Below are 24,067 nucleotides of genomic sequence, written 5' to 3'. Positions count from 1 at the left end.
ATCTGAATTATACGAGAGCCGACCAGGGGAAACACAAATTATGCAGTCAAGTTTCCCACATTTGGGGAAATCGCAGGAGCAGCACACCCAGAGTGCAATGGGTGAGCCTTGCCCTGGGAGAAGCACCTTCATGATCATAGTATCTCACCTGGCAGGTAAGTAGGAGTTGGGCTAGTGCTGGGGAGGGTCGCTGCTTGGGTACGCCCCTGTCAAGTGAAGGAGATCCAACTGAGGCAGCACAAGGGAACTCTCGAAAGAAGAACAAGGCTAGAGGAAGATCTGAGACAAAGAAATCTGACTTTTACCAGAGCTGACCAGAGGAAAGCACAAACACAGTCCCCCACTACCACCAGGAAACATTAACGCCACTGCATCCTTGCTGCTTTCTCATGTGGTAGTCTATTTAATGTGAAAACAAGGTGATATCTAATTAGCACACAGAAAAGAAAATTAAGTGAATTTTTGAAAGAAAACAATACTGTCAATATACTATTAAAACAAATTAAAATGGTAAAAGTTATTGTACTTTAAGTAAAAATAAAAGAGCAAAAATGTCAATCCCAGTTTTGGATTACTTTAATTAACAAAAAAAATGCATATAGCAGAGGATAGTTTCAATCTGCCTACCTCTGGGTTATGGACCCAGCATGCTTCCATTACAGTACTCTGCTGCACATGTATGTGCAAGAGATCCTGAAGCACTCACTCATCATGGGAAAGTACCAATGTGTTTCTTCATTGGTTGATGGAAGAAACATCTTACAAAAACTCTCCACATTATTGACTTTTTAAAATGTTTCTAGGAAACGTTCTAGATGAATGCTTATTAGCCTTTTTCAGTATATGCTTTTGCAAAGTGTCGCTGTGGCGCAATCAGTTAGTGTGTAAGGCTATTAACCAAAAGGTTGGTGGTTCAATCCCACCCAGGGACGTAATTGACCTTGTTATCAGATTTTGGTGATCTTTATGTAGACAAGTCAAAATTTCAAACCCCCTCTTATGGTGTAGGGTACCTGGCCTTCTCTGATGTAATCAGAGTTAGATTTGATTCAGTGATTTTATAAAAACAGCTAGGAAGCACAATTTAGCAGTGGGTTGCAGAGAAAAAGAAATATGCTGGCAAAAAAATCCAATTGAGTGATTAAACAGCTCTTCATTTTCTGGCTTTATTTTTATGCTAACAAATTTGTTCTCTGAAAAGTGTCCACAAAGCCAAGTCTCTGATTAACACCTTTGTAGGGATGGTTTTTCACCTATTACTAAATTAAACTTGCTTCATTGGAAAGGCAGCAAGATGCATCCTCATTTCAATATCTACAGAAATAATACAGGTTGACACCAGGAAACATTAACGCCACTGCATCCTTGCTGCTTTCTCATGTGGAAGTCTGTTTAATGTGAAAACAAGGTGATATCTAATTAGCACACAGGTAAGGAATTAAGAAAATCTTTATTTAAGGGTGAAGATGTTTCTCACAAAATCGTTGCCCCAATGCATCATTGAAATTCAAGCTGGAACGATGATTTTAATATATCACTTGTACATTTTGTATTGCTCTTCTGGTGACAATGTAGTTTGTTTTTGTCAATTACCATTTTAATAATAGGGTAAAGAAAATTAATTGGATTTTTGAAAGAAAACAATACTGTCATTATACTATTAAAACAAATTAAAATGGTAAAAGTTATTGTACTTTAAGTAAAAATAAAAGAGCAAAAATATCAATCCCAGTTTTGGATTACTTTAATTAACAAAAAAAAATGCATATAGCAAAGGATAGTTTCAATCTGCCTACCTCTGGGTTATGGACCCAGCATGCTTCCATTACAGTACTCTGCTGCACATGTAAGTGCAAGAGGTCCTGAAGCACTCACTTATCATGGGAAAGTACCAATGTGTTTCTTCATTGGTTGATGGAAGAAACATCTTACAAAAACTCTCCACATTATTGACTTTTTAAAATGTTTCTAGGAAACGTTCTAGATATATGCTTATTAGCCTTTGTCAGTATGTACTTTTGCAAAGTGTCGCTGTGGCGCAATCAGTTAGTGTGTATGGTTATTAACCAAAAGGTTGGTGGTTCAATCCCACCCAGGGACGTAATTGACCTTGTTATCAGATTTTGGTGATCTTTAAGTAGACAAGTCAAAATTTCAAACCCCCTGTTATGGTGTAGGGTACCTGGCCTTCTCTGATGTAATCAGAGTTAGATTTGATTCAGTGATTTTATAAAAACAGCTAGGAAGCACAATTTAGCAGTGGGTTGCAGAGAAAAAGAAATATGCTGGCAAAAAAATCCAATTGAGTGATTAAACAGCTCTTCATTTTCTGGCTTTATTTTTATGCTAACAAATTTGTTCTCTGAAAAGTGTCCACAAAGCCAAGTCTCTGATTAACACCTTTGTAGGGATGGTTTTTCACCTATTACTAAATTAAACTTGCTTCATTGGAAAGGCAGCAAGATGCATCCTCATTTCAATGTCTACTGAAATAATACAGGTTGACACCAGGAAACATTAACGCCACTGCATCCTTGCTGCTTTCGCATGTGGAAGTCTGTTTAATGTGAAAACAAGGTGATATCTAATTAGCACACAGGTAAGGAATTAAGAAAATCTTTATTTAAGGGTGAAGGTGTTTCTCACAAAATCGTTGCCCCAATGCATCATTGAAATTCAAGCTGGAAAGATGATTTTAATATATCACTTGTACATTTTGTATTGCTCTTCTGGTGACAATGTCGTTTGTTTTTGTCAATTACCATTTTAATAATAGGGTAAAGAAAATTAAGTGGATTTTTGAAATAAAACAATACTGTCAATATACTATTAAAACAAATTAAAATGGTAAAAGTTATTGTACTTTAAGTAAAAATAAAAGAGCAAAAATATCAATCCCAGTTTTGGATTACTTTAATTAACAAAAAAAAATGCATATAGCAGAGGATAGTTTCAATCTGCCTACCTCTGGGTTATGGGCCCAGCATTTTTCCATTGCAGTACTCTGCTGCACATGTAAGTGCAAGAGATCCTGAAGCACTCACTCATCATGGGAAAGTACCAATGTGTTTCTTCGTTGGTTGATGGAAGAAACATCTTACAAAAACTCTCCAGATTATTGACTTTTTAAAGTTTTTCTAGGAAACGTTCTAGATGAATGCTTATTAACCTTTGTCAGTATGTACGTTTGTAAAGTGTCTCTGTGGCGCAATCTGTTAGTGTGTTTGGTTATTAATCAAAGGGTTGGTGGTTCAATCCCACCCAGGGATGTAATTGACCTTGTTATCAGATTTTGGTGATCTTTAAGTAGACAAGTCAAAATTTCAAACCCCCTTCTTATGGTGTAGGGTACCTGGCCTACTCTGATGTAATCAGAGTTAGATTTGAATAAGTGATTTTATAAAAAAAACAGCTAGGAAGCACAATTTAGCAGTGGGTTGCAGAGAAAAAGAAATATGCTGGCAGAAAAATCCAATTGAGTGATTAAACAGCTCTTCATTTTCTGGCTTTATTTTTATGCTAACGAATTTGTTCTCTGAAAAGTGTCCACAAAGCCAAGTATCTGATTAACATATTTGTAGGGATGGTTTTTCACCTATTACTAAATTAAACTTGCTTCATTGGAAAGGCAGCAAGATGCATCCTCATTTCAATATCTACTGAAATAATACAGGTTGACACCAGGAAACATTAACGCCACTGCATCATTGCTGCTTTCTCATGTGGAAGTCTGTTTAATGTGAAAACAAGGTGATATCTAATTAGCACACAGGTAAGGAATTAAGAAAATCTTTATTTAAGGGTGAAGATGTTTCTCACAAAATCGTTGCCCCAATGCATCATTGAAATTCAAGCTGGAAAGATGATTTTAATATATCACTTGTACATTTTGTATTGCTCTTCTGGTGACAATGTAGTTTGTTTTTGTCAATTACCATTTTAATAATCGGGTAAAGAAAATTAATTGGATTTTTGAAAGAAAACAATACTGTCAATATACTATTAAAACAAATTAAAATGGTAAAAGTTATTGTACTTTAAGTAAAAATAAAAGCTAAAATATCAATCCCAGTTTTGGATTACTTTAATGAACAAAAAAAAAATGCATATAGCAAAGGATAGTTTCAATCTGCCTACCTCTGGGTTATGGGCCCAGCATGCTTCCATTGCAGTACTCTGCTGCACATGTAAGTGCAAGAGATCCTGAAGCACTCACTCATCATGCGAAAGTACCAATGTGTTTCTTCATTGGTTGCTGGAAGAAACATCTTACAAAAACTCTCCAGATTATTGACTTTTTAAAGTTTTTCTAGGAAACGTTCTAGATGAATGCTTATTAGTCTTTGTCAGTATGTACTTTTCGCAAAGTGTCTCTGTGGCGCAATCGGTTAGTGTGTTCAGCTATTAATCAAAAGGTTGGTGGTTCAATCCCATCCAGGGACGTAATTGACCTTGTGATCAGATTTTGGTAATATTTAAGTAGACAAGTCAAAATTGCAAACCCCCTCTTATGGTGTAGGGTACCTGGCCTTCTCTGATGTAATCAGAGTTAGATTTCATTAAGTGATTTTATAAAAAAACAGCTAGGAAGCACAATTTAGCAGTGGGTTGCAGAGAAAAAGAAAAATGCTGGCAGAAAAATCCAATTGAGTGATTAAACAGCTCTTCATTTTCTGGCTTTATTTTTATGATAACAAATTTGTTCTCTGAAAAGTGTCCACAAAGCCAAGTATCTGATTAACATCTTTGTAGGGATGGTTTTTCACCTATTACTAAATTAAACTTGCTTCATTGGAAAGGCAGCAAGATGCATCCTCATTTCAATATCTACGGAAATAATACAGGTTGACACCAGGAAACATTAACGCCACTGCATCTTTGCTGTTTTCTCATGTGGAAGTCTGTTTAATGTGAAAACAAGGTGATATCTAATTAGCACACAGGTAAGGAATTAAGAACATCTTTATTTAAGGGTGAAGATGTTTCTCACAAAATCGTTGCCCCAATGCATCATTGAAATTCAAGCTGGAAAGATGATTTTAATATATCACTTGTACATTTTGTATTGCTCTTCTGGTGACAATGTAGTTTGTTTTTGTCAATTACCATTTTAATAATCGGGTAAAGAAAATTAATAGGATTTTTGAAAGAAAACAATACTGTCAATATACTATTAAAACAAATTAAAATGGTAAAAGTTATTGTACTTTAAGTAAAAATAAAAGAGCAAAAATATCAATCCCAGTTTTGGATTACTTTAATTAACAAATAAAATGCATATAGCAGAGGATAGTTTCAATCTGCCTACCTCTGGGTTATGGACCCAGCATGCTTCCATTACAGTACTCTGCTGCACATGTAAGTGCAAGAGATCCTGAAGCACTCACTCATCATGGGAAAGTACCAATGTGTTTCTTCATTGGTTGATGGAAGAAACATCTTACAAAAACTCTCCACATTATTGACTTTTTAAAATGTTTCTAGGAATCGTTCTAGATGAATGCTTATTAGCCTTTGTCAGTATGTTCTTTTGCAAAGTGTCGCTGTGGCGCAATCAGTTAGTGTGTAAGGCTATTAACCAAAAGGTTGGTGATTCAATCCCACCAAGGGACTTAATTGACCTTGTTATCAGATTTTGGTGATCTTTAAGTAGACAAGTCAAAATTTCAAACCCCCTATTATGGTGTAGGGTACCTGGCCTTCTCTGATGTAATCAGAGTTAGATTTGATTCAGTGATTTTATAAAAACAGCTAGGAAGAACAATTTAGCAGTGGGTTGCAGAGAAAAAGAAATATGCTGGCAGAAAAATCCAATTGAGTGATTAAACAGCTCTTCATTTTCTGGCTTTATTTTTATACTAACAAATTTGTTCTCTGAAAAGTGTCCACAAAGCCAAGTCTCTGATTAACACCTTTGTAGGGATGGTTTTTCACCTATTACTAAATTAAACTTGCTTCATTGGAAAGGCAGCAAGATGCATCTTCATTTCAATGTCTACTGAAATAATACAGGTTGACACCAGGAAACATTAACGCCACTGCATCCTTGCTGCTTTCGCATGTGGAAGTCTGTTTAATATGAAAACAAGGTGATATCTAATTAGCACACAGGTAAGGAATTAAGAAAATCTTTATTTAAGGGTGAAGATGTTTCTCACAAAATCGTTGCCCCAATGCATCATTGAAATTCAAGCTGGAAAGATGATTTTAATATATCACTTGTACATTTTGTATTGCTCTTCTGGTGACAATGTAGTTTGTTTTTGTCAATTACCATTTTAATAATCGGGTAAAGAAAATTAAGTGGATTTTTGAAAGAAAACAATACTGTCAATATACTATTAAAACAAATTAAAATGGTAAAAGTTATTGTACTTTAAGTAAAAATAAAAGAGCAAAAATATCAATCCCAGTTTTGGATTACTTTAATTAACAAAAAAAAATGCATATAGCAGAGGATAGTTTCAATCTGCCTACCTCTGGGTTATGGACCCAGCATGCTTCCATTACAGTACTCTGCTGCACATGTAAGTGCAAGAGGTCCTGAAGCACTCACTTATCATGGGAAAGTACCAATGTGTTTCTTCATTGGTTGATGGAAGAAACATCTTACAAAAACTCTCCACATTATTGACTTTTTAAAATGTTTCTAGGAATCGTTCTAGATGAATGCTTATTAGCCTTTGTCAGTATGTACTTTTGCAAAGTGTAGCTGTGGCGCAATCAGTTAGTGTGTAAGGCTATTAACCAAAAGGTTGGTTATTCAATCCCACCCAGGGACTTAATTGACCTTGTTATCAGATTTTGGTGATCTTTAAGTAGACAAGTCAAAATTTCAAACCCCCTGTTATGGTGTAGGGTACCTGGCCTTCTCTGATGTAATCAGAGTTAGATTTGATTCAGTGATTTTATAAAAACAGCTAGGAAGCACAATTTGGCAGTGGGTTGCAGAGAAAAAGAAATATGCTGGCAGAAAAATCCAATTGAGTGATTAAACAGCTCTTCATTTTCTGGCTTTATTTTTATGCTAACTAATTTGTTCTCTGAAAAGTGTCCACAAAGCCAAGTATCTGATTAACATATTTGTAGGGATGGTTTTTCACCTATTACTAAATTAAACTTGCTTCATTGGAAAGGCAGCAAGATGCATCCTCATTTCAATATCTACTGAAATAATACAGGTTGACACCAGGAAACATTAACGCCACTGCATCCTTGCTGCTTTCTCATGTGGAAGTCTGTTTAATGTGAAAACAAGGTGATATCTAATTAGCACACAGGTAAGGAATTAAGAAAATCTTTATTTAAGGGTGAAGATGTTTCTCACAAAATCGTTGCCCCAATGCATCATTGAAATTCAAGCTGGAAAGATGATTTTAATATATCACTTGTACATTTTGTATTGCTCTTATGGTGACAATGTAGTTTGTTTTTGTCAATTACCATTTTAATAATAGGGTAAAGAAAATTAAGTGGATTTTTGAAAGAAAACAATACTGTCAATATACTATTAAAACAAATTAAAATGGTAAAAGTTATTGTACTTTAAGTAAAAATAAAAGCTAAAATATCAATCCCAGTTTTGGATTACTTTAATGAACAAAAAAAAAATTCATATAGCAAAGGATAGTTTCAATCTGCCTACCTCTGGGTTATGGGCCCAGCATGCTTCCATTGCAGTACTCTGCTGCACATGTAAGTGCAAGAGATCCTGAAGCACTCACTCATCATGCGAAAGTACCAATGTGTTTCTTCATTGGTTGCTGGAAGAAACATCTTACAAAAACTCTCCAGATTATTGACTTTTTAAAGTTTTTCTAGGAAACGTTCTAGATGAATGCTTATTAGTCTTTGTCAGTATGTGCTTTTTGCAAAGTGTCTCTGTGGCGCAATCGGTTAGTGTGTTCAGCTATTTATCAAAAGGTTGGTGGTTCAATCCCACCCAGGGACGTAATTGACCTTGTGATCAGATTTTGGTGATATTTAAGTAGACAAGTCAAAATTGCAAACCCCCTCTTATGGTATAGGGTACCTGGCCTTCTCTGATGTAATCAGAGTTAGATTTGATTAAGTGATTTTATAAAAAAACAGCTAGGAAGCACAATTTAGCAGTGGGTTGCAGAGAAAAAGAAAAATGCTGGCAGAAAAATCCAATTGAGTGATTAAACAGCTCTTCATTTTCTGGCTTTATTTTTATGATTACAAATTTGTTCTCTGAAAAGTGTCCACAAAGCCAAGTATCTGATTAACATCTTTGTAGGGATGGTTTTTCACCTATTACTAAATTAAACTTGCTTCATTGGAAAGGCAGCAAGATGCATCCTCATTTCAATATCTACGGAAATAATACAGGTTGACACCAGGAAACATTAACGCCACTGCATATTTGCTGTTTTCGCATGTGAAAGTCTGTTTAATGTGAAAACAAGGTGATATCTAATTAGCACACAGGTAAGGAATTAAGAAAATCTTTATTTAAGGGTGAAGGTGTTTCTCACAAAATCGTTGCCCCAATGCATCATTGAAATTCAAGCTGGAAAGATGATTTTAATATATCACTTGTACATTTTGTATTGCTCTTCTGGTGACAATGTAGTTTGTTTTTGTCAATTACCATTTTAATAATAGGGTAAAGAAAATTAAGTGGATTTTTGAAAGAAAACAATACTGTCAATATACTATTAAAACAAATTAAAATGGTAAAAGTTATTGTACTTTAAGTAAAAATAAAAGAGCAAAAATATCAATCCCAGTTTTGGATTACTTTAATTAACAAAAAAAAATGCATATAGCAGAGGATAGTTTCAATCTGCCTACCTCTGGGTTATGGGCCCAGCATTTTTCCATTGCAGTACTCTGCTGCACATGTAAGTGCAAGAGCTCCTGAAGCACTCACTCATCATGGGAAAGTACCAATGTGTTTCTTCGTTGGTTGATGGAAGAAACATCTTACAAAAACTCTCCAGATTATTGACTTTTTAAAGTTTTTCTAGGAAACGTTCTAGATGAATGCTTATTAGCCTTTGTCAGTATGTACGTTTGTAAAGTGTCTCTGTGGCGCAATCTGATAGTGTGTTTGGTTATTAATCAAAGGGTTGGTGGTTCAATCCCACACAGGGATGTAATTGACCTTGTTATCAGATTTTGGTGATCTTTAAGTAGACAAGTCAAAATTTCAAACCCCCTTCTTATGGTGTAGGGTACCTGGCCTACTCTGATGTAATCAGAGTTAGATTTGAATAAGTGATTTTATAAAAAAAACAGCTAGGAAGCACAATTTAGCAGTGGGTTGCAGAGAAAAAGAAATATGCTGGCAGAAAAATCCAATTGAGTGATTAAACAGCTCTTCATTTTCTGGCTTTATTTTTATGCTAACGAATTTGTTCTCTGAAAAGTGTCCACAAAGCCAAGTATCTGATTAACATATTTGTAGGGATGGTTTTTCACCTATTACTAAATTAAACTTGCTTCATTGGAAAGGCAGCAAGATGCATCCTCATTTCAATATCTACTGAAATAATACAGGTTGACACCAGGAAACATTAACGCCACTGCATCCTTGCTGCTTTCTCATGTGGAAGTCTGTTTAATGTGAAAACAAGGTGATATCTAATTAGCACACAGGTAAGGAATTAAGAAAATCTTTATTTAAGGGTGAAGATGTTTCTCACAAAATCGTTGCCCCAATGCATCATTGAAATTCAAGCTGGAAAGATGATTTTAATATATCCCTTGTACATTTTGTATTGCTCTTCTGGTGACAATGTAGTTTGTTTTTGTCAATTACCATTTTAATAATCGGGTAAAGAAAATTAATTGGATTTTTGAAAGAAAACAATACTGTCAATATACTATTAAAACAAATTAAAATGGTAAAAGTTATTGTACTTTAAGTAAAAATAAAAGCTAAAATATCAATCCCAGTTTTGGATTACTTTAATGAACAAAAAAAAAAATGCATATAGCAAAGGATAGTTTCAATCTGCCTACCTCTGGGTTATGGGCCCAGCATGCTTCCATTGCAGTACTCTGCTGCACATGTAAGTGCAAGAGATCCTGAAGCACTCACTCATCATGCGAAAGTACCAATGTGTTTCTTCATTGGTTGCTGGAAGAAACATCTTACAAAAACTCTCCAGATTATTGACTTTTTAAAGTTTTTCTAGGAAACGTTCTAGATGAATGCTTATTAGTCTTTGTCAGTATGGACTTTTCACAAAGTGTCTCTGTGGCGCAATCGGTTAGTGTGTTCAGCTATTAATCAAAAGGTTGGTGGTTCAATCCCATCCAGGGACGTAATTGACCTTGTGATCAGATTTTGGTAATATTTAAGTAGACAAGTCAAAATTGCAAACCCCCTCTTATGGTGTAGGGTACCTGGCCTTCTCTGATGTAATCAGAGTTAGATTTGATTAAGTGATTTTATAAAAAAACAGCTAGGAAGCACAATTTAGCAGTGGGTTGCAGAGAAAAAGAAAAATGCTGGCAGAAAAATCCAATTGAGTGATTAAACAGCTCTTCATTTTCTGGCTTTATTTTTATGATAACAAATTTGTTCTCTGAAAAGTGTCCACAAAGCCAAGTATCTGATTAACATCTTTGTAGGGATGGTTTTTCACCTATTACTAAATTAAACTTGCTTCATTGGAAAGGCAGCAAGATGCATCCTCATTTCAATATCTACGGAAATAATACAGGTTGACACCATGAAACATTAACGCCACTGCATCTTTGCTGTTTTCTCATGTGGAAGTCTGTTTAATGTGAAAACAAGGTGATATCTAATTAGCACACAGGTAAGGAATTAAGAACATCTTTATTTAAGGGTGAAGATGTTTCTCACAAAATCGTTGCCCCAATGCATCATTGAAATTCAAGCTGGAAAGATGATTTTAATATATCACTTGTACATTTTGTATTGCTCTTCTGGTGACAATGTAGTTTGTTTTTGTCAATTACCATTTTAATAATCGGGTAAAGAAAATTAATAGGATTTTTGAAAGAAAACAATACTGTCAATATACTATTAAAACAAATTAAAATGGTAAAAGTTATTGTACTTTAAGTAAAAATAAAAGAGCAAAAATATCAATCCCAGTTTTGGATTACTTTAATTAACAAAAAAAATGCATATAGCAGAGGATAGTTTCAATCTGCCTACCTCTGGGTTATGGACCCAGCATGCTTCCATTACAGTACTCTGCTGCACATGTAAGTGCAAGAGATCCTGAAGCACTCACTCATCATGGGAAAGTACCAATGTGTTTCTTCATTGGTTGATGGAAGAAACATCTTACAAAAACTCTCCACATTATTGACTTTTTAAAATGTTTCTAGGAATCGTTCTAGATGAATGCTTATTAGCCTTTGTCAGTATGTTCTTTTGAAAAGTGTCGCTGTGGCGCAATCAGTTAGTGTGTAAGGCTATTAACCAAAAGGTTGGTGGTTCAATCCCACCAAGGGACTTAATTGACCTTGTTATCAGATTTTGGTGATCTTTAAGTAGACAAGTCAAAATTTCAAACCCCCTGTTATGGTGTAGGGTACCTGGCCTTCTCTAATGTAATCAGAGTTAGATTTGATTCAGTGATTTTATAAAAACAGCTAGGAAGAACAATTTAGCAGTGGGTTGCAGAGAAAAAGAAATATGCTGGCAGAAAAATCCAATTGAGTGATTAAACAGCTCTTCATTTTCTGGCTTTATTTTTATACTAACAAATTTGTTCTCTGAAAAGTGTCCACAAAGCCAAGTCTCTGATTAACACCTTTGTAGGGATGGTTTTTCACCTATTACTAAATTAAACTTGCTTCATTGGAAAGGCAGCAAGATGCATCTTCATTTCAATGTCTACTGAAATAATACAGGTTGACACCAGGAAACATTAACGCCACTGCATCCTTGCTGCTTTCGCATGTGGAAGTCTGTTTAATGTGAAAACAAGGTGATATCTAATTAGCACACAGGTAAGGAATTAAGAAAATCTTTATTTAAGGGTGAAGATGTTTCTCACAAAATCGTTGCCCCAATGCATCATTGAAATTCAAGCTGGAAAGATGATTTTAATATATCACTTGTACATTTTGTATTGCTCTTCTGGTGACAATGTAGTTTGTTTTTGTCAATTACCATTTTAATAATCGGGTAAAGAAAATTAAGTGGATTTTTGAAAGAAAACAATACTGTCAATATACTATTAAAACAAATTAAAATGGTAAAAGTTATTGTACTTTAAGTAAAAATAAAAGAGCAAAAATATCAATCCCAGTTTTGGATTACTTTAATTAACAAAAAAAAATGCATATAGCAGAGGATAGTTTCAATCTGCCTACCTCTGGGTTATGGACCCAGCATGCTTCCATTACAGTACTCTGCTGCACATGTAAGTGCAAGAGGTCCTGAAGCACTCACTTATCATGGGAAAGTACCAATGTGTTTCTTCATTGGTTGATGGAAGAAACATCTTACAAAAACTCTCCACATTATTGACTTTTTAAAATGTTTCTAGGAATCGTTCTAGATGAATGCTTATTAGCCTTTGTCAGTATGTACTTTTGCAAAGTGTAGCTGTGGCGCAATCAGTTAGTGTGTAAGGCTATTAACCAAAAGGTTGGTTGTTCAATCCCACCCAGGGACTTAATTGACCTTGTTATCAGATTTTGGTGATCTTTAAGTAGACAAGTCAAAATTTCAAACCCCCTGTTATGGTGTAGGGTACCTGGCCTTCTCTGATGTAATCAGAGTTAGATTTGATTCAGTGATTTTATAAAAACAGCTAGGAAGCTCAATTTGGCAGTGGGTTGCAGAGAAAAAGAAATATGCTGGCAGAAAAATCCAATTGAGTGATTAAACAGCTCTTCATTTTCTGGCTTTATTTTTATGCTAACTAATTTGTTCTCTGAAAAGTGTCCACAAAGCCAAGTATCTGATTAACATATTTGTAGGGATGGTTTTTCACCTATTACTAAATTAAACTTGCTTCATTGGAAAGGCAGCAAGATGCATCCTCATTTCAATATCTACTGAAATAATACAGGTTGACACCAGGAAACATTAACGCCACTGCATCCTTGCTGCTTTCTCATGTGGAAGTCTGTTTAATGTGAAAACAAGGTGATATCTAATTAGCACACAGGTAAGGAATTAAGAAAATCTTTATTTAAGGGTGAAGATGTTTCTCACAAAATCGTTGCCCCAATGCATCATTGAAATTCAAGCTGGAAAGATGATTTTAATATATCACTTGTACATTTTGTATTGCTCTTATGGTGACAATGTAGTTTGTTTTTGTCAATTACCATTTTAATAATAGGGTAAAGAAAATTAAGTGGATTTTTGAAAGAAAACAATACTGTCAATATACTATTAAAACAAATTAAAATGGTAAAAGTTATTGTACTTTAAGTAAAAATAAAAGCTAAAATATCAATCCCAGTTTTGGATTACTTTAATGAACAAAAAAAAAAAATCATATAGCAAAGGATAGTTTCAATCTGCCTACCTCTGGGTTATGGGCCCAGCATGCTTCCATTGCAGTACTCTGCTGCACATGTAAGTGCAAGAGATCCTGAAGCACTCACTCATCATGCGAAAGTACCAATGTGTTTCTTCATTGGTTGCTGGAAGAAACATCTTACAAAAACTCTCCAGATTATTGACTTTTTAAAGTTTTTCTAGGAAACGTTCTAGATGAATGCTTATTAGTCTTTGTCAGTATGTGCTTTTTGCAAAGTGTCTCTGTGGCGCAATCGGTTAGTGTGTTCAGCTATTTATCAAAAGGTTGGTGGTTCAATCCCACCCAGGGACGTAATTGACCTTGTGATCAGATTTTGGTGATATTTAAGTAGACAAGTCAAAATTGCAAACCCCCTCTTATGGTATAGGGTACCTGGCCTTCTCTGATGTAATCAGAGTTAGATTTGATTAAGTGATTTTATAAAAAAACAGCTAGGAAGCACAATTTAGCAGTGGGTTGCAGAGAAAAAGAAAAATGCTGGCAGAAAAATCCAATTGAGTGATTAAACAGCTCTTCATTTTCTGGCTTTATTTTTATGATTACAAATTTGTTCTCTGAAAAGTGTCCACAAAGCCAAGTATCTGATTAACATCTTTGTAGGGATGGTTTTTCACCTATTACTAAATTAAACTTGTTTCATTGGAAAGGCAGCAAGATGCATCCTCATTTCAATATCTACGGAAATAATACAGGTTGACACCAGGAAACATTAACGCCACTGCATATTTGCTGTTTTCTCATGTGGAAGTCTGTTTAATGTGAAAACAAGGTGATATCTAATTAGCACACAGGTAAGGAATTAAGAAAATCTTTATTTAAGGGTGAAGATGTTTCTCACAAAATCGTTGCCCCAATGCATCATTGAAATTCAAGCTGGAAAGATGATTTTAATATATCACTTGTACATTTTGTATTGCTCTTCTGGTGACAATGTAGTTTGTTTTTGTCAATTACCATTTTAATAATCGGGTAAAGAAAATTAATTGGATTTTTGAAAGAAAACAATACTGTCAATATACTATTAAAACAAATTAAAATGGTAAAAGTTATTGTACTTTAAGTAAAAATAAAAGAGCAAAAATATCAATCCCAGTTTTGGATTACTTTAATTAACAAAAAAAAATGCATATAGCAGAGGATAGTTTCAATCTGCCTACCTCTGGGTTATGGACCCAGCATGCTTCCATTACAGTACTCTGCTGCACATGTAAGTGCAAAAGATCCTGAAGCACTCACTCATCATGGGAAAGTACCAATGTGTTTCTTCATTGGTTGATGGAAGAAACATCTTACAAAAACTCTCCACATTATTGACTTTTTAAAATGTTTCTAGGAATCGTTCTAGATGAATGCTTATTAGCCTTTGTCAGTATGGACTTTTGCAAAGTGTCGCTGTGGCGCAATCAGTTAGTGTGTAAGGCTATTAACCAAAAGGTTGGTGGTTCAATCCCACCCAGGGACTTAATTGACCTTGTTATCAGATTTTGGTGATCTTTAAGTAGACAAGTCAAAATTTCAAACCCCCTGTTATGGTGTAGGGTACCTGGCCTTCTCTGATGTAATCAGAGTTAGATTTGATTCAGTGATTTTATAAAAACAGCTAGGAAGCACAATTTAGCAGTGGGTTGCAGAGAAAAAGAAATATGCTGGCAGAAAAATCCAATTGAGTGATTAAACAGCTCTTCATTTTCTGGCTTTATTTTTATGCTAACAAATTTGTGCTCTGAAAAGTGTCCACAAAGCCAAGTATCTGATTAACACCTTTGTAGGGATGGTTTTTCACCTATTATTAAATTAAACTTGCTTCATTGGAAAGGCAGCAAGTGATGTCATCCAAGCAGTGGGTCAAAGTTGGCTTCAAACCTCGTCTGCTTATGAAAAGAGAAAAGGGGTATGCAGGGCATGGCGGCCTTTTGCGGTGCTTGGATGACCCCTAGTTCGCATTAAATAATGCAGTCGAGTTTCCCACATTTGGGGAAATCACAGGGGTGAGCATACCCAGAATGCAATGAATGAACCGCACCCTGGGAGAACAGTCTTCATGACCATGGTATCTCCTATGCAAAATAAGTATGATTTGGGATAGGGCTGGGGAGGGCCGCTGCTCAGGCACATCTCTGTCAAGTAAAGGAGATTCAACTGAGGCAGCACAAGGGAACTCTCATCTGGGGACAACAACTGCAGGGAGAACACATATTTTCAGATGAACATGGGAGGGCAGAAGGCTGCCTAATACTGAAGCACCCCCAAACAACAAACCAAATGCAACAACTAGTGCAAGCATTCCTGGGGGAAGGCCTGCAGCAGATGGATTTGCATATGGCGATGTCATCCAAGCAGTGGGTCAAAGTTGGCTTCAACCCTCGTCTGCATATGAAAAGAGAAAAGGGGCGTGCAGGGCATGGCGGCCTTTTGCGGCACTTGGATGACCCCTAGTTCGCATTAAACACCTCCACCCTCCGTCGGTGTGGGGCTCATGTTGGCTATGCCCCAGCCCCTGAAGGATTCAAGCTGATTTCTTGCAGCAGCTGGGCACTGTAACAGCTCCAGAGCTGCTCTGTAAGGCAAGTAAAAGGGTGTGGGCCCTGCAGCACTACCTGTAGTTCGCATTGTGCGAGACCCCTAGTTCGCATTAAACACCCCCACCCTCCTTCGGTGTGGGGCTCATGTTGGCCATGCCCCAGCCCCTGAAGCATTCACGCTGATTTCTTGCAGCAGCTGGGCACTGTAACAGCTCAAGAGCTGCTCTATAAGGCAAGTAAAAGGGTGTGGGCCCTGCAGCACTACCTGTAGTTTGCATTGTGCATTGGAAGGCACAAAGTAAGCAGACGGGAGGAGAAGTCAGGATAGTGCACAAGGGTATAGACGGGAGGGGCTCAAGAAAAAAGAAGTGGAAACAGACAGCAAACTAGGCTTCCAATGCACAATGCAAACTACAGGTAGTGCTGCAGGGCCCACACCCTTTTACTTGCCTTACAGAGCAGCTCTGGAGCTGTTTAATCACTCAATTGGATTTTTCTGCCAGCATAATTTTTCTCTTACGTCCTAGAGGATGCTGGGGACTCCGTAAGGATAGACGGGCTCCGCAGGAGACATGGGCACTTTAAGAAAGACTTTAGATCTGGGTGTGCACTGGCTCCTCCCTCTATGCCCCTCCTCCAGACCTCAGTTTACTACTGTGCCCAGAGGAGACTGGGTGCTTTTCAGGGAGCTCTCCTGAGTTTCCTGACAGAAAGTATATTTGTTAGATTTTTTTATTTTCAGGGAGCCTGCTGGCAACAGACTCCCTGCATCGAGGGGCGGAGGGGAGAGATGCACACCTACTTCTGTGAGTTGATAGGCTCTGCTTCTTAGGCTACTGTACAGCATTAGCTCCAGAGGGATCGGTACGCAGGTCTCACCCTCGCCGTCCGTCCCAGAGCCGCGCCGCCGTCCCCCTCGCAGAGCCGGAAGATAGAAGCCGGGTGAGTATGAGAAGAAAAGAAGACTTCAGAGGCGGCGGAAGACTTCATGATCTTCACTGAGGTAACGCACAGCAGTAAAGCTGTGCTCCATTGCTCCAATACACCTCACACACGGCAGTCAGTGTAAGGGTGAAGGGCGCAGGGGGGACGCCCTGGGCAGCAATATAGACCTCTCTTTGGCAAAATAAATATATATGCAGCTAGGCACTGTATATATATATAAGAGCCCCCGCCATTTTTTTACTATATTTGAGCGGGACAGAAGCCCGTCGCTGAGGGGGTGGGGCTTCTCCCTCAGCACTCACCAGCGCCATTTTCTCCACAGCACCGCTGAGGGGAAGCTCCACGGACTCTCCCCTGCTTATACCACGGTAGAAAGAGGGTCTTAAAGAAGAGGGGGGCACATAATTAGGCGCATATATATATGGAAATACAGCGCTACTGGGTAAACATAAAATTATTGTGTTTTTTTCCTGGGTCATATAGCGCTGGGGTGTGTGCTGGCATACTCTCTCTCTCTGTCTCTCCAAAGGGCCTTGTTGGGGAACTGTCCTCAGATAAGAGGATTCCCTGAGTGTATGGTGTGTCGGTACACGTGTGTCGACATGTCTGAGGTAGAAGGCTCTCCTAGAGAGGAGCAGGAGCAAATTAATGTGGTGTCTCCATCGACAACGCCGACACCTGACTGGATGGATATGTGGAATGTTTTAAGTGCTAATGTAAACTTATTACACAAGAGATTAGACAAAGCTGAAGCTAGGGAGCAGTCAGGGAGTCAACCCATGCCTGTCCCTATGTCGCAGGGACCTTCGGGGTCTCAAAAGCGCCCACTATCCCAAATAGTTGACACAGATACCGACACAGATTCTGACTCCAGTGTCGACTACGATGATGCAAAGTTACAGCCAAAATTGGCTAAATGTATTCGATATATGATTATTGCAATAAAAGATGTTTTGCACATCACAGAGTCCCCTGTCCCTGACACGAGGGTACACATGTATAAGGGAAAGAAACCTGAGATAACCTTTCCCCCCTCACATGAGTTGAACGAATTATGTGAAAAAGCTTGGGAATCTCCAGACAAAAAGCTGCAGATTCCCAAAAGGATTCTTATGGCGTATCCTTTCCCGCCAATGGACAGGATACGGTGGGAATCCTCCCCTAGGGTGGATAAAGCATTGACACGCTTATCCAAAAAGGTAGCGCTGCCATCCCAGGATACGGCTACCATCAGGGACCCTGCTGACCGCAAGCAGGAGGTTACCCTAAAGTCCATTTACACACATTCTGGTACCTTACTCAGACCGGCAATTGCGTCGGCCGGGGTTGTAGCGCGGTGGCAGCATGGACAGATACCTTATCAGCAGAGATTGAGACCCTAGATAAGGATGCTATGTTATTGACCATAGGGCATATAAAAGATGCTGTCCTATATATGAGAGATGCTCAAAGTGACATTAGTCTACTGGGTTCTAGAATAAACGCTATGTCGATTTCTGCTAGACGAGTCCTATGGACCCGGCAATGGACAGGTGATGCCGACTCAAAAAGGCATATGGAGGTTTTACCTTACAGGGGTGAGGAATTGTTTGGGAAAGGTCTCTCGGACCTAGTCTCCACAGCTACAGCTGGTAAATCAAATTTTTTGCCTTATATTCCCTCACAGCCTAAGAAAGCACCACATTATCAAATGCAGTCCTTTCGATCACAGAGAAACAAGAAAGTACGAGGTGCGTCCTTTCTTGCCAGAGGTAAGGGCAGAGGGAAGAAGCTGCACAACACAGCTAGTTCCCAGGAACAGAAGTCCTCCCCGGCCTCTACAAAATCCACCGCATGACGCTGGGGCTCCGCTAAAGGAGTCCGCCCAGTTGAGGGCACGTCTTCGAGTTTTCAGCCACATCTGGGTTCATTCGCAGGTGGATCCCTAGGCAATAGAAATTGTTTCTCAGGGTTACAAGCTGAAATTCGAAGAGGTGCCTCCTCGCCGGTTTTTCAAATCGGCCCTACCATCTTCTCCCCAGGAAAGGGAGATAGTGTTAAATGCAATTCACAAATTGTATCTTCAACATATGCAGATGAGGGTTCCAGCCAACTTTGGCCCACTGCTTGGATGACATCACCGTATGTAAATCCGTCTTCTGCAGACCTTCTCCCAGGAATGCTTGTACTAGTTGTTGCATTTGGTTTGTTGTTTGGGCGTGCTTCAGTATTAGGCAGCCTTCTGCCCTCCCATGTTCATCTGAAAATATGTGTTCTCCCGGCAGTTGTTGTCCCCAGATGAGAGTTCCCTTGTGCTGCCTCAGTTGAATCTCCTTTACTTGACAGAGATGTGCCTGAGCAGCGGCCCTCCCCAGCCCTATCTCAAATCATACTTATTTTGCATAGGAGATACCATGGTCATAAAGATTGTTCTCCCAGGGTGAGGTTCATTCATTGCATTCTGGGTATGCTGACCCCTGTGATTTCCCCAAATGTGGGAAACTCAACTGCATTATTTGTGGTAGTGGGGCACTGTGTTTGTGTTTTCCTCTTGTCAGCTCTGGTAAAAGTCAGATTTCTTTGTCTCAGATCTTCCTCTAGCCTTGTTCTTCTTTCGAGAGTTCCATTGTGCTGCCTCAGTTTGATCTCCTTCACTTGACAGGGGGGTACCCGAGCAGCGACCCTCCCCAGCTCTAGCCCAACTCCTACATACCTGCCAGGTGAGATACTATGATCATGAAGGTGCTTCTCCCAGGGCAAGGCTCACCCATTGCACTCTGGGTGTGCTGCTCCTGCGATTTCCCCAAATGTGGGAAACTTGACTGCATAATTTGTGTTTCCCCTGGTCGGCTCTCGTATAATTCAGATCTCTTTGTCTCAGGTCTCTCTCCAGCCTAGTTTGCTGTCTGTTTCCACTTCTGTTTTCTTGAGCCGCTCCCTTCTATGCCCTTGCGCACTATCCTGACTTCTCCCGTCTGCTTACTTTGTGCCTTCCAACGCACAATGCGAACTACAGGTAGTGCTGCAGGGCCCACACCCTTTTACTTGCCGTACAGAGCAGCTCTGGAGCTGTTACAGTGCCCAGCTGCTGCAAGAAATCAGCTTGAATGCTTCAGGGGCTGGGGCATAGCCAACATGAGCCCCACACCGAAGGAGGGTGGAGGTATTTAATGCGAACTAGGGGTCATCCAAGCACCGCAAAAGGCCGCCATGCCCTGCATAACCCTTTTCTCTTTTCATATGCAGATGAGGGTTCCAGCCAACTTTGGCCCACTGCTTGGATGACATCACCGTATGCAAATCCGTCTTCTGCAGACCTTCTCCCAGGAATGCTTTTACTAGTTGTTACATTTGGTTTGTTGTTTGGGGGTGCTTCAGTATTAGGCAGCCTTCTGCCCTCCCATGTTCATCTGAAAATATGTGTTCTCCCTGCAGTTGTTGTCCCCAGATGAGAGTTCCCTTGTGCTGCCTCAGTTGAATCTCCTTTACTTGACAGAGATGTGCCTGAGCAGCGGCCCTCCCCAGCCCTATCCCAAATCATACTTATTTTGCATAGGAGTTTCCATGGTCATGAAGATTGTTCTCCCAGGGTGAGGTTCATTCATTGCATTCTGGGTATGCTGACCCCTGTGATTTCCCCAAATGTGGGAAACTCGACTGCATTAATTGTGGTAGTGGGGGACTGTGTTTGTGCTTTCCTCTGGTCAGCTCTGGTAAAAGACAGATTTCTTTGTCTCAGATCTTCCTCTAGCCTTGTTCTTTTTTCGAGAGTTTCCTTGTGCTGCCTCAGTTGGATCTCCTTCACTTGACAGGGGGGTGCCCGAGCAGCGACCCTCCCCATCTCTAGCCCAACTCCTACTTACCTGCCAGGTGAGATACTATGATCATGAAGGTGCTTCTCCCAGGGCAAGGCTCACCCATTGCACTCTGGGTGTGCTGCTCCTACGATTTCCCCAAATGTGGGACACTTGACTGCATAATTTGTGTTTCCTCTAGTCGGCTACTCGTATAATTCAGATCTCTTTGTCTCAGGTCTCTCTCCAGCCTAGTTTGCTGTCTGTTTCCACTTCTCTTTTCTTGAGCCGCTGCCTTCTATGCCCTTGTGCACTCTCCTGACTTCTCCTGTCTGCTTACTTTGTGCCTTCCAACGCACAATGCAAACTACAGGTAGTGCTGCAGGGCCCACACCCTTTTACTTGCCTTTCAGAGCAGCTCTGGAGCTGTTACAGTGCCCAGCTGCTGCAAGAAATCAGCTTGAATGCTTCAGGGGCTGGGGCATAGCCAACATGAGCCCCACACCGACAGGGGGGGAAGATGTTTAATGCGAACTAAGGGTCATCCAAGCGCCGCAAAAGGCCGCCATGCCCTGCATACCCCTTTTCTCTTTTCATATGCAGATGAGGGTTCCAGCCAACTTTGGCCCACTGCTTGGATGACATCACCGTATGCAAATCCGTCTTCTGCAGACCTTCCCCCAGGAATGCTTGTACTAGTTGTTGCATTTGGTTTGTTGTTTGGGGTGCATTAGGCAGCCTTCTGCTCTCCCATGTTCATCTGACAATATGTGTTCTCCCTGCAGTTGTTGTCCCCAGATGAGAGTTCCCTTGTGCTGCCTCAGTTGAATCTCCTTTACTTGACAGAGATGTGCCTGAGCAGCGGCCCTCCCCAGCCCTATCCCAAATCATACTTATTTTGCATAGGAGATACCATGGTCATGAAGATTGTTCTCCCAGGGTGAGGTTCATTCATTGCATTCTGGGTATGCTGACCCCTGTGATTTCCCCAAATGTGGGAAACTCGACTGCATTATTTGTGGTAGTGGGGGACTGTGTTTGTGCTTTCCTCTGGTCAGCTCTGGTAAAAGTCAGATTTCTTTGTCTCAGATCTTCCTCTAGCCTTGTTTTTTTTCGAGAGTTTCCTTGTGCTGCCTCAGTTGGATCTCCTTCACTTGACAGGGGGGTATCCGAGCAGCGACCCTCCCCAGCTCAAGCCCAACTCCTACTTACCTGCCAAGTGAGATACTATGATCAGGAAGGTGCTTCTACCAGGGCAAGGCTCACCCATTGCACTCTGGGTGTGCTGCTCCTACGATTTCCCCAAATGTGGGACACTTGACTGCATAATTTGTGTTTCCTCTGGTCGGCTACTCGTATAATTCAGATCTCTTTGTCTCAGGTCTCTCTCCAGCCTAGTTTGCTGTCTGTTTCCACTTCTCTTTTCTTGAGCCCCTGCCTTCTATGCCCTTGTGCACTCTCCTGACTTCTCCTGTCTGCTTACTTTGTGCCTTCCAACGCACAATGCAAACTACAGGTAGTGCTGCAGGGCCAACACCCTTTTACTTGCCTTACAGAGCAGCTCTGGAGCTGTTACAGTGCCCTGCTGCTGCAAGAAATCAGCTTGAATGCTTCAGGGGCTGGGGCATAGCCAACATGAGCAGCAAGATGCAGCACTGGACTATTAGTAATGTACTGTTGTATGCTGAGCACCACAATGCAGCACAAGACAATGAGCAGTGATACTGAGCACTGATGAGGATACTACAGAGAACTGACACTGAGCAGGAGAGACACACTACTAGTATTACTGAGCAGCAATAAGTAACCACTGATACTGGGCACTGATATTGAGATTTCCACTGAGAGAACATAGCCACGTCCTCTCCGCTCTCTCTTCAATGCACGAGTAAAAATGGCGGCAACGCGCAGCTCTTTATATGGAATCCGAATCTCGCGAGAATCCGACAGCGGGATGATGACATTTTCCCTTGTTCAGGTTTTCCGAGTCAGGCGGGAACAACCGAGCCTGCCTCGGACCAGTGTAAACCACGTGGAGTTCGTCGGGAATTCGGTTCTCGGAGAACCGAACCCGCTCCTCTATATATACTATATTACTATGTTACTGTAGTATACAGAACACCACAATGCAATGAGCAGTGATAGTGAGCACTGATGAGGATACTAGAACTGACACTGAGCAGCAAGATGCAGCACTGGACTATTAGTAATGTACTGTAGTATGCTGAGCACCACAATGCAGCACAAGACAATGAGCAGTGATACTGAGCACTGATGAGGATACTACTGAGAACTGACACTGAGCAGGAGAGACACACTACTAGTATTACTGAGCAGCAATAAGTAACCACTGATACTGAGCACTGATATTGAGATTTCCACTGAGAGAACATAGCCACGTCCTCTCCACTCTCTCTTCAATGCACGAGTAAAAATGGCAGCAACGCGCAGCTCTTTATATGTTACAGTGCCCAGCTGCTGCAAGAAATCAGCTTGAATGCTTCAGGGGATGGGGCATGGCCAACATGAGCCCCACACCAAAGGAGGGTGGGGGTGTTTAATGCAAACTAGGGGTCATCCAAGCACTGCAAAAGGCCGCCATGCCCTGCATGCCCCTTTTCTCTATGGAATCCGAATCAGCATGAATGCTTCAGGGGATGGGGCATGGCCAACATGAGCCCCACACCAAAGGAGGGTGGGGGTGTTTAATGCGAACTAGGGGTCATCCAAGCACTGCAAAAGGCCGCCATGCCCTGCATGCCCCTTTTCTCTTTTTATATGCAGATGAGGGTTCCAGCCAACTTTGGCCCACTGCTTGGATGACATCACCGTATGCAAATCCTTCTGCTGCAGACCTTCCCCCAGGAATGCTTGTACTAGTTGTTGGATATGGTTTGATATTTGATGGTGCTTCAGTATTAGGCAGCCTTCCGCCCTCCCATGTTCATCTGAAAAGATGTGGTCTCCCTGCAGTTGTTGTCCCCAGACGAGAGTTCCCTTGTGCTTCCTCAGTTGAATCTCCTTAACTTGACGGGGGAGGGGCTGCCCGAGCTGCCACCCTCCCCAGCCCTATCCCAACTCATACTTATTTTACATATTAGATCTCTTGATCATGAAGATTGTTCTCACAGGGTGAGGTTCATCCATTATATTTTAAAATAGGAAGGTACAAATTACATATTTGAATTGCATCTATGTGCTGGATTCAAATGTCCCCCCCCCCCTTCCTTTCTCAATTGTGCCCGTCAGCAGCTATTCTAAGGTTGCTGCCAATGGGTGTGACACATTCATTTCTTCTGTGGGGTACACTGGA

The 24,067-nt window shown here is 40.2% G+C and overlaps 7 non-coding genes and 1 pseudogene across 7 annotated transcripts; 6 read left to right on the top strand and 2 right to left on the bottom strand.

Moving 5' to 3' along the window:
* LOC135008190 (U1 spliceosomal RNA) lies at window positions 1-163 on the bottom strand. The gene has a single exon (XR_010208005.1). It is a non-coding gene; the product is annotated as a U1 spliceosomal RNA (small nuclear RNA).
* A 15,246-nt stretch (window positions 164-15,409) lies between these two features.
* On the bottom strand, window positions 15,410-15,588 carry LOC135008368 (U1 spliceosomal RNA; annotated as a pseudogene).
* Window positions 15,589-19,349: 3,761 nt separating this feature from the next.
* LOC135008020 (U1 spliceosomal RNA) lies at window positions 19,350-19,513 on the top strand. The gene has a single exon (XR_010207839.1). It is a non-coding gene; the product is annotated as a U1 spliceosomal RNA (small nuclear RNA).
* A 152-nt stretch (window positions 19,514-19,665) lies between these two features.
* LOC135008239 (U1 spliceosomal RNA) lies at window positions 19,666-19,828 on the top strand. Its single transcript, XR_010208050.1, has one exon. It is a non-coding gene; the product is annotated as a U1 spliceosomal RNA (small nuclear RNA).
* A 671-nt stretch (window positions 19,829-20,499) lies between these two features.
* On the top strand, window positions 20,500-20,663 carry LOC135008037 (U1 spliceosomal RNA). Its single transcript, XR_010207856.1, has one exon. It is a non-coding gene; the product is annotated as a U1 spliceosomal RNA (small nuclear RNA).
* A 152-nt stretch (window positions 20,664-20,815) lies between these two features.
* LOC135008256 (U1 spliceosomal RNA) lies at window positions 20,816-20,979 on the top strand. Its single transcript, XR_010208063.1, has one exon. It is a non-coding gene; the product is annotated as a U1 spliceosomal RNA (small nuclear RNA).
* A 664-nt stretch (window positions 20,980-21,643) lies between these two features.
* On the top strand, window positions 21,644-21,807 carry LOC135008201 (U1 spliceosomal RNA). The gene has a single exon (XR_010208015.1). It is a non-coding gene; the product is annotated as a U1 spliceosomal RNA (small nuclear RNA).
* A 151-nt stretch (window positions 21,808-21,958) lies between these two features.
* Window positions 21,959-22,122, top strand: LOC135008346 (U1 spliceosomal RNA). The gene has a single exon (XR_010208117.1). It is a non-coding gene; the product is annotated as a U1 spliceosomal RNA (small nuclear RNA).
* Window positions 22,123-24,067: the final 1,945 nt, after the last annotated feature.

This window comes from Pseudophryne corroboree, unplaced genomic scaffold (genome assembly GCF_028390025.1).
Source record: "Pseudophryne corroboree isolate aPseCor3 unplaced genomic scaffold, aPseCor3.hap2 scaffold_222, whole genome shotgun sequence".
NCBI lineage: Eukaryota > Metazoa > Chordata > Amphibia > Anura > Myobatrachidae > Pseudophryne > Pseudophryne corroboree.
This window is presented reverse-complemented; position numbering and strand designations above follow the sequence as displayed.